General features: G+C 44.3%; 1 long non-coding RNA gene across 1 annotated transcript; it reads right to left on the bottom strand.

Moving 5' to 3' along the window:
* Positions 1 to 730: 730 nt before the first annotated feature.
* LOC129011963 (uncharacterized) lies at positions 731 to 10,111 on the bottom strand. The gene is made up of 3 exons (XR_008493480.2): positions 9,910 to 10,111; positions 4,718 to 4,893; positions 731 to 2,164 (listed from the first exon to the last, which is right to left on the bottom strand). It is a non-coding gene; the product is annotated as an uncharacterized LOC129011963 (long non-coding RNA).
* Positions 10,112 to 10,743: the final 632 nt, after the last annotated feature.

The raw sequence follows: 10,743 nt of genomic DNA, 5'->3' as shown, positions 1-10,743 counted from the left end.
GGGCAGAGGTTGCAGTGAGCAGAGATTGAGCACAACCTCCAGGCTGGGCGACAGAGTGAGACTCCGTCAAAAAAAAAAAAAAAAAAAAAAAGTAGCCTAATAGTTGGATTAATACGTAAAAGATTTGGTAAATAAATCAATAAACTCCAAAGGGGGTAAGAGTGACTTCATTTCAGTTATTTGAAAAGGAGGTAGAAATATTTAATAAGGAACACTCTTGATGGGAAGAAAAATGGAAGGATTAAACAGAATGACCCTTTAGCTTCTGGATTTTACAGGCTTTTCCAACATTATGAAGATGTATGTGTCTCAGGGAAATAACATGATATAGTTTGAAGGCTAACCAGTGAATTTTCCTCATTTGTAGAATGCGAGGCTAAAGGAGGGAGACAAGACTCGCTCTGCACTTCCCCAGCCTCACCCTCTTTAGGCGACATCTGTGTGGTAGCATTTATTATTCATGAGTGTTCTTTAAAGCAAGAAAAATTTGAGGATCAAATAGGATCTTTCAAGGGTAGGAACTATTGGGCATGACTTGTTTATGGCAGTCAGTAAAGGACAGTGAAATAGAAGTGTGATTGATTGTAAAAGCACTACAATTTCGCTTCATTTTAAACATTGCATTTGGCTAAGGAAAATCAGTTCCTTTCCCAAGCTTTTAAAAAAGGATATAAAGATGTCGCCTGGCTTACATATCACCAAAAAAAAAAAAAAAAAGAAAAAAAGAAAAACAAAAAGCAACCAGAACACATTATTTTTTCTGAGCACACATATGCCACAAAGTCACAATTATCTATTTATTCTGGGATTAGACATAGGGCTGCACCAAGAACAGATTAAAATGCTCTGACTTCATTAGTTTAATTAGGGAGTTCCAAATTAGATTTCTGCAGCTAAATTCTTTGGCCATGCAGGGTGAGCAGCTGTTGCCCAGACACTGGCCTCAAAGGTAGAGCTCCCAACACCACGGTCTGCAGAGCGCTTGCTCCTCCCAGGCTGGCCTCAGTTAGCCACCATCGGGGAAGCCCATGGGGCCACATCCTGCAGTCCCAGCTTGCAGGACCTAGAGAGCCACTTCAAACATTATTTCCAAGAGAGACCCCATTGACCTCTTCTGTTATTGTTCAGACATATGTTAAGCTCTGCAGCAGGACTGGCTAGATCATACACAGTGCCCAGTGAAAATAAAAATTCAGGGCTCCTTGTTCAAAAAGTATTAAGAATTTCAAAACTCACCAGCAGGGCATTAGCCCAGCATGGGCCTGGTGCAACTGATGCCACATGCCATGAAGCTGCCCTGCTTTGCAGTCTGAATCATGCATATGAGCTGAGCTGGGGTTCTTTCTCTCCGTCCCTCTCTCCTCTCAGGTTCTACCATACTCTTCTACACAGGAAGCCAGGCTGAGGTCAAGAGTCATTGTGTTCTGTACACAATGCATACATGGTGGATTATTTACCAGGTGAGGGCCTCTTTATTTGTACATCATGATATAATCCCTAAAAGCTGCTATTCATGAAAGGAAATGTGCTATTCCTGACTAAAGAATACCAAAATGTCCTCCAGCCTAAGATTCAAATATTGTTGAATGTCTTTGAGATCCTCAGCCAGGAAGACAAATGCTATTTATAGAGATCTGAAAGATTCACAATGCAGAACTATGGTCTGATTTAAAAAAAAAAAAAAAAAAACCTAAAATGAACAAGCTCTAATTGTACAACAGAGATTTTGTAAAAGATCTTTCTCAGCAACAGTATTCTGTTACTTGGGCATCATAATGTCCAGAAAAATACAGACAAGCAAGCTGGAGGTCATTTGGAACATTAGCAAGCCAGCTACGATGTCAGGGTGGCAAACAAGTTCCAAACAAATTAAAGGTCTACAGAGCAGAGCTAACAACCCACCTGTTGGTCACTCCCCTGCTTAACCTTCTCCTTCTTGACCCTTAGCTGTGGGTTTTCTACAAGATGATTCCTTTACCCCCTTTCCTTTCCTCCTCTCTGGTTCTTCATTATTTTTTCTCATCAACTGCATGCACTCCCATTGCTTTGACTGCTGCCTCTAAGGAGAAAGCTCAGAGAATTATTCCAGTCTGGTTTTCCCCAGTGTTAGCTATGCATCTGCATGTGCATGCTGGCCACCTTGACCTTCCTGTGCCAGATGTACCTGAAATTCAATTGGAGAGAAATGAACAGCAACTCCCAACTCCCCTAGTCATTAAACTTCAGCATCCTTTAGTTCTCTTTTCTCTCCTCTGTTCACCCTTCACGTTCAGCTAGGTAATTACAATGTGGCTGTATGCCCACAATGTTTCTAGAATCTACTCTTTCTTCCTGTCTAGCAGCAGATGGGCGACTGAACTCCATGCTCATGTCCTGGTTTGCCACCTGTAATCTGCCTGCCTACAGACAATGATAAACTCCCTCCTGTCCCAAAACTTCAATATTTCCCTCTGCCCACAGAATAAACCCTTTAATTTAGCATTTACAGCCTTCCTTAAACTAATCTTAATCTACCTTCAAGCTTCCCCTCCCAAAAACTACTCCTTTGTGAATCGTACCCTCCAGCTCGAATCAGCATTCACACCTTTTGAGGACACTGCACGCTTCCCTATCCCCAGCCATTCCTGTCCTGCCCCATAGGCCTCTGCTATGTTAGGAAGGCCTCCTTTCCACATTTTCTCACCCACACCAGGGAAGCACCCCTGGTTACCCCTGTCAGGAGTCATTGTCCTCGTTTAGAGGGTCTGAATCCCACTGAATTGTGCCTTTCGAATGGCACTTGTTCCACCTAGTCATAGGCAAAATTTCTGTCTTAGATTCTGTAAGCTACTTGAGAGGATAGGGCTTGTATCTTATTTTGCTTTCCTGAGCTCAGTAAATAACTTTGAATATGATCGACTAGATGCAGATGTAGTTATCACAGCTGTCACATCCAACTATATAAGTGGCTCTATCAACATCGTGTTTAATGTTGACATCATGTTTAATGTCACTGACAATGAGGTCTGAGAATGTGGTCTGTTAACACACGTCACCACCACCACCTCTTGCTGTCTCTGTTGCTACCACCTTAGCCCAGACCACCAGGAACCTTCCTAATTGGCCTCCCCATGCCACCTTGCCCCTAGATCCAATCTCCATATGGCAGCCAGGTGAGATTCTTAAAACGTAAGCCAGTTCTCACCAGCCCATGTTTAGAACCTTCTAGAATTTCTGTAGAGAAAAGGCTCAGAGTCCTAACCTCATAAGAAAAGATAACTAGAAGAATTGTTTCAATGCTGTATTTGTACACCAAATGCACAATGTCATTATACATTTAGAGGGTATAAAATCATGGCTGCTTTGGGATGCTGGTGGAGAAGCTCAAGTATTTCCCAAACCACCTAAGCTGCTGGTACCTGGGTTCCAGCTGGAGCGTGTTCATGTGGGAAGAATCAGAAAGGAGATGGGGATCCCTGCATGTCTGGGTCCTGCTTTGGTTTGGAATCTACTAGACAGCCAGTTCTTTCTCTCACGCCCTCTTCTACCCTAGCCACTAATCCCTTCCACACTCTCCGGTCCTGCCTTCTCCCCACTTCCCCGCAGGGCAGGCTGCAGGTCTAAATGGAGCCATGGCCCTTTCCTTCCAGGAGAACTTTCCTGTCTCTGTAAGGACAGATAATTCTTGCCTGGTTTCCTCGGGCTTCGTTCCTGCCTGAGAGCAGAGAGTGGGAGACACGGAAACATGCACTGGGGTGTCTGTTGTCTCCAGCCATCTGTGTACGAAGTGAGAGGACCAGAGGCTTGTACTCAATGTGAATACAATGCTTCACAAGGGCATGAGAAAAATTCTGTTTAGTTAGAATGACAAACATCATTTTCACAGGTGTGAGAAGAAATTGTCAGTATACAGGTCAGGCGCCATGGCTCACACCTGTAATCCCAGCACTTTGGGAGGCCGAGGCAGGCCAATCACCTGAGGTCAAGAGTTTGAGACCAGCATGGCCAACATGGCAAAACCCCGTCTCTACTAAAAATACAAAAAGTAACTGGGTGTGGTGGCAGGCGCCTGTAATCCCAGCTACTCGGGAGGCTGAGGCAGGAGAACTGCTTGAACTCGGGAGGTGGAGGTTGCAGTGAGACGAGATCGCACCATTGCACTCCAGTCTGAGCAACAGAGAAAGACCCAGTAAAAAAAAAAAAAAAAAAGAAAAAAAGAAAGAGAGAGACAGAAAGAAAAGAGGGGGCCGGGTGCGGTGGCTCACACCTGTAATCCCAGCACTTTGGGAGTCCGAGGCGGGCGGATCATGAGGTCAGGAGATTGAGACCATCCTGGCTAACACAATGAAACCCCATCTCTACTAAAAATACAAAAAAATAAAAAATTAGTCGGGCGTGATGGTGGGCACCTGTAGTCCCAGCTACTCGGGAGGCTGAGGCAGGAGAATGGTGTGAACCCGGGAGGTGTAGCTTGCAGTGAGCCAAGATTGTGTCACTGCACTCCAGCCTGGGCGACAGATCAAGACTCTGTCCAAAAAAAAAAAGAAAGAAAGAAAGGGAGGGAGGGAGGGAGGAAGGGAGGAAGGAAGGAAGGAAGGAAGGAATTGCAATGAAAGAATAGTGTCGCGTGGACCACCTACAAGAAACTTCTTGCACATTACTAACAGGGAGTTATTCTGTTGCTTCATGTTGTTGGAGGGAGGAAGGGAAGAAAGACGCTTATTCAAGTACAACCCACCTGCAAGCCCCTTGTCTGTTCTCAGAAGAGCTGTGAATAGCTGTTGTGCTTCTGAGACCTTGGAAAGATGTGTGCGTGACCGCATGTCTATGAAATTTCAGAGATACTGCTTCAGATGGAAATATTAGGAGCCCTTCCCGGTCCTCATGAATTCACATGTGTCAGCTGCAGAAGGGCTGCAGTGGGGTGATGGTTTCGGATTGATTAGTCAGAAGCTAAATGTTTAACGGAGGTAGCAAGATGAGCACTTTCTGTGGGTAGCCCCCCGAGTTTTGCTAGTCTGCCAAAAGGGGAACCATCTGTATTGGAAAGTGTGGTTCACGGCGCAGGTCGTTGCTGAAGGTGAGTTAGGAATCTTTAGGGCGGCCCGAAACCAGCATGTGCACCCGGTGCACACTCGCAGGCCACAGGGTCCTCACCCACCCTCCTGGTGCCTTCTGTGCCCTTATAGAAATCCTGCCGGCATGTCACGGAGGCAGTCTACCAACAGGACGAGGAGAAGTCAGAACACCGAGATCTGCCTTTTACAAACGTTTGAGCTGTCCAGCTTCCACTTTGAGGTGGTAGTTACCAGCGCAGGGTAGGGAGGCAGGAGCACCCACTGGCAGGTGCGCCGCCTGTGCCTGGAGGGAAAAAGAAACCACAGCTGTCTTTCCCACACTGGCTGCTCCCTGCTTTTTGATTTTTTTAAATTTTTCCGAACAGTAAAATTTCCATTTTCCCAGGCACCTGGGCTCCAAATATGCGTTATCTTTGCGTTATCTCTGAAGACTTGGTAAAGACAGTGAATTCATATAGAAGAATACAAATCACCCAGCGTCCTAATCCAGAGCTGGCCACTGCTAATGTTGATTAAATTTCCCTTGATGCATATTGTTTTACATGGTTGACACTATCCTGGGTGTAGTTTCAAGATTGTGTGTTGCTTAGCTCCGAAGGGAGTGGGGAGAAATGTTATCATAAGCATTTTCCCATGTCATGAAAAAATTCTTCATACAATAATGCGAGGGGAAATGTATATTATTAGCAACTGATATGAGAATTCCTTTTAGGGGAAAACTTGCCTTTTTAAAGAAAAAAAGCTCTGAGGAGGAGCGTGGGGAATCATTTGTCAGTTGCTCCAGGGAGTGAAGGAAGCAAGAGTGAGTGAGAGACAGAGCCGGACTGCGCAATCCCAGCCCTGTCCAGGAGTCGCACAACCATGGTCAATCACCCAAATCATGAAATACTCGAGGGAAATAGGAGCTGAATTAAAGCAGCCCTGGGCAAGGCACAGCCAGAAAAAAGCACTTGAAAAGAAGCTCTTGGTAATCTACAAAGTTAATGGGAAAGATCTGCATTTCATAAATTATGGAAGGGAGAATCAGGGCATATTAATCAGACATCTGAGAGACTACAGGGAGGGCCCCTCTGGTCCCTCAGCTGGCATCAGGTTGATGTTCACAAAGTCTTGGTGGTTGCTCTGTGTTCCATTAAACAGCAGTATAATTTAACTAACACTTTGAATAAGTTTATGTTCAGATTATTTACTTGAACTTTGAAATCACAAGGTTGAAAGGCACAAGCATTTTAAATTAATACCTGGTCATTTTGAAGAATGTCTATGAATTTCCAGATCTACAGGCAGTGGTATGAGAGCCATTTCTCTGCATCCTCGCCATCACCTACCTGCTATTTAGAATCTACTCCATACGCCACTGCCTCCATGAAGCCTTTTGTGACCTGCCCAAGTGTAAATAATGTGTCTTATAAATCCTATAATGTCTCATGTTCCCTGCACCCAGGCAGTGAGTGATTCTATTTTGTTTCATATTCTGACTATTAGCATGTATACCTCCTCCTTGAGCTATGCTGTAAGCAGCTTGAAGGTAGACTCTTGAGGCTTTCTTTTGCTTATTGTAAAATAAATAGTGAAGGGGAGCAGAAGCCCATGTTTCTTAAAGAGTGGGCAGCCCTTGCTGCTCTGATTTCATGTCTCCTTACCCAGCTTCATAAAAGGATCAGGTTCTAAGATCCTGCTGTTGTAACTGATTTGGTGCCTGCATCACTGAGGTTATCTCTGGAGAACTCTGGAGAACAGAAAGCTGCAAATGGGTGAACAGTGTTGAGGCAGAAAGGGCATGAGGTGGGGTGAGATTCCAGCATGGAGTGTTAAAGAAATTATTTGAGAAGGGAAGTTGTGATTGCCAGGAGTCAGCAGGGCCTCGGTAAGAACATCCCGGCCAGACACAGTGGCTCACGTCTGTAATCCCAACATTTTGGGAGGCTGAGGCAGGAGGATGACTTGAGCCCAGGAGTTTGAGGTCAGCCTGGGCAACATAGCAATACTCTGTCTGTACAAAAACACAAATTAAAAAATTAGCTAGGCATCGTATTGCATGCCTATAGTCCCTGCTACCCAGGAAGCTGAGGCAGGAGGATCACTTGAGTTCAGGAGTTGAAGGCTGCAGTGAACTATGATCTTGCCATTGCACTTCAGCCTGGGTGACAGAGTGAGATCCTGTCTCTAAAACAAACCAAGACACATCCAGACTGACCTAATTTCTTTTGCTGCCAAGATCATGGGTGAGCACAGTGCTGGTGATGGTTCTTTTGGCTCCTGAGTCAAGAAGTAAAAATGTGTGCCCAGAAAAGTTGGTGGATCCAGAATTGTCTGAACAACTCTGCCTTACCAGTTTGCATAGGTTGCAGATCAGTGTCTGGATTTTAATACGGAGAGAGGTTTTCCATGATGTTCCTCAGAGCCCCTTCTTGTATCTGAACAGGCCAATAGTTTTATCGAAGACTTCGAAGAAGTTGTGGAAGGAGGAGGTAAGTCATGAGTCAAATGCAGGTTTGACTGAAAGCTGAGTGGACCATGACTGTAGTGGAAGACAAAATCAATGAGTAAGACTGCTAGGCCAAATTTCATAAAATATAATTTAACTTTGGTCTTTCAAAGCAATTGCACAATTACAGGGTGGGGGGGCATCAGAGTTTCAAGTAACAGAATTTCTATATGTTGGTCAAGAATTCCTGTTGATTCAGTCTCCATATTTAAAGACAGGAGATGATGGGCCTTCTGTTCTCACCAGGCCAGACATACCTTGGAGTATGACATTTTGTTCTGCAACACATCAGAAGAGAGGGACAGTACCATTCCACATTTTATAAGAAACACTTGAAGAAAGAAGAAGCTTGAAGAGCAGGAGACTTGGAGATACTTGATAGCTAGTTTCAAATACCTAGAGAGATGTCATTTTGTGTATGCATGAATTAGTTTTCCAGAGGGGCAGTATGGTGTTGAATTTTCTGGTTCTTGGAGTTTCTGCACATGGATGCAATAATATATGCCATCTGACATGCTCTTTTTTGTTCTCCAATAAAGAGGCAGAACTTAAACTTAATTACCCTCTGCTTGAATCTGGTCTGGCTCTGGGACTTATTTTGACTGACAGAATAAATATGTGAATGTAATGTGTATAACGTCTGAGGCTAGGTCTGAACAGATATGCAGTATTCACCTTTTCTGATTAAAATGCTTGCTTTTGGGGTCCAACTGTCAAGAAAAGAAGCCCAAGCTAGTTCTTTGGTGTGAGCCACATGGAACCTCCCAACTGTCCTTGCCAGATGTGTGAGTGACACCATCTTGGACATCCTGGTCCTAGTGGCCATCATACTGCAATCCATGTAAGACCTCAGTTGATGCCGTGTGGAGCAGAAGATTCACCCAGCTTAGCCCTGCCAAAATATCTTACCCACAGAATTGTGAGCAAATAAAATGATTACCATTTAAACCCATTAAGTTTTGGATAGTATGTTACTCAGTAGTAGACAATCAAAACAGTGATTAAGAAGATATATTATGAGGCTGGGTGCAATGGCTCACACCTGTAACCTCAGCACTTTGGGAGGCTGAGGAGTGCAGATCACTTGAGGCCAGGAGTTCAAGACCAGCTTGGCCAATATGGTGAAACCCCATCTCTATTAAAAATTAAAAAATTAGCCAGGTGTGGTGACATGCATCTGTAATCCCAGCTATTCAGGAGGCTGAGGCATGAGAATCACTTGAACCTGGGAGGCAGAGGCTACAGTGAGCTGAGATCACACCACTGCACTCCAGCCGGGGCGACAGAGTGAGACACCATCTCAAAAAAAAGAGAAAAGAAAAGATATTTATGGAGGCAGATACCTCCATACTTACGGAGGCAGAGTGCTTTGCCACTCACTAGTTACTGATCTTGAGAAAATCATTTAATTTCTTTGTGCCGGTTGCCTGATCTGTAAAATGGGAGATCCCACCTCATGTGACGACTGTAGGGTTAAATGACTGAATGCATGAAAATCACCTGAAACTGCATCTGGCCCATAAGAGTTGCTCAATACAAGAGTATAACTAGAGCTAAGGGAAGAAGCTGTGAAGATTTAAAAAAAATCAGCTCTAAAAAGAAATCTCTAGTGGGATTGTCAGGACATGGAGTAAACTGCCTCTGTATGCAGTGAAGTGCTTTCCCTGGAAGCATTCCAATCATGAATGGCTGGCTGCTTATACAATTTTGGGACTGAGGACCCTGCTGACCTTGAGATTCTATGTTTCCGTGGTGCTGGGGATGAGGTAGGAGCTCTATGTGCTCAATAGGCTTTTCTCCAATTGACTTAAGTTAGATATATAAGAAAGAAGTATTCACCCAGCTAAATCATGACAATTTCAAGATTACCCGACATATTTTATTTGGCATAATGTTTTCTCATCAACCATTAATGTTCCTGAACACATCCTTTATCTGTAAGATAAAGGACTTGAAGCAGAACTAAGTGGCTTATTAATTATTGAATGGACTGCTTATAGTACCTTCCTGCCTGCGAATTCAAGGCTGGAACATGAGGCAAAGTCACTCAGCCTCCCTGCCCAGAGAGGGATTGTCCCAACCTCCCCAATGCAGGGCGAAAATGCACAAAGACACAGATCTCACTTCACTCCTGCAGCTTCTGAGAACACTTAACAGAAAACAGCCCCAATGCAGCCCCTGAAATGCAGAGGTTCAAGAAAGGAGAGGTACCAATTTCTTCAATAGTTAACAAAGGAATAGGGAGGTCTGAAATGGAAACCTTTCTGTCTGTGACAGTCTCATAAACTGTCCCCAGACTGTTCCCAAGGGCCCTGGGCAATAACAACCCAAAAATCACTTGTAATTCAGCTGAATATTTCTTACCAGGTCAGTCTAGGGCAGGGCTCCAGATAGGGACAGAGACTTAGGAGAGCAGTGCTTCTGGGCCAGACAGGGGTGGGGCCCCAGCTTTGCTTCCTGTGCTATTCAGTTTCTCCACACTCGGACATCAAAGACAGTGATCTTCAGACTCTAAATGAGGGCAGACTGACTCAAGAAACAGGGACAGGTGGTTACTTTGCTACTCACTCCGAAACCCCACATGGGGTATTTTAATAGTGTTCTCCATCTGTCCAACCTCAGGGGTTAATCCCTTCCTAATCTGAGCTGTAATAATTGGGTAATCAGACAAGACACTCCAAAAAGCCCAGGCCATAGTTTTGCTGTTCTTTTTGGCTAGACTTTTATTAGAGTGAAGTATAGCTGACCTAGAAATTTCCTGTTTCAGCTTCAGTCTTCCACTAAACAAAAGCAGACACTGCTAAGAAGGATGCATGTTTAGAAAACACAGCCCTCCTTCTTGGGGGGAATTTCAGTCACTGCTCACTGAACATACAGGAAGGAGAGCTGCTATGTACAAATCACATGATCCCACTTTTTGCTGCAAACTGAAAAAAAAAAAAAAGGAAAGAAAAGAAAAAGCCCCCAAAGGCCCATAGTTAGCCTGGGCTAATGAGCTCACTGGTGTGAGTCCAGGAAACATCCCAGAATGAATACATCTGCTGAGATTTCTGTCTTTTGAAAAAAGTAACCTTGCTGTGGTGGATAGCAAATGAAACATCAATGAAAGCTGCATGAAACCGGATCAGGGACTTAACCTAAAACCCACGAAGAAAACCTGGTAGGTGGTTAGGATCTGGGACAGAAGTAAGCCTGACT

The sequence above is a fragment of the Pongo pygmaeus genome, chromosome 14, assembly GCF_028885625.2.
Source record: "Pongo pygmaeus isolate AG05252 chromosome 14, NHGRI_mPonPyg2-v2.0_pri, whole genome shotgun sequence".
Classification (NCBI taxonomy): domain Eukaryota; kingdom Metazoa; phylum Chordata; class Mammalia; order Primates; family Hominidae; genus Pongo; species Pongo pygmaeus.
Note: the sequence above shows the minus strand (reverse complement) of the source record. Positions and strands in the feature narration are given on the sequence as shown.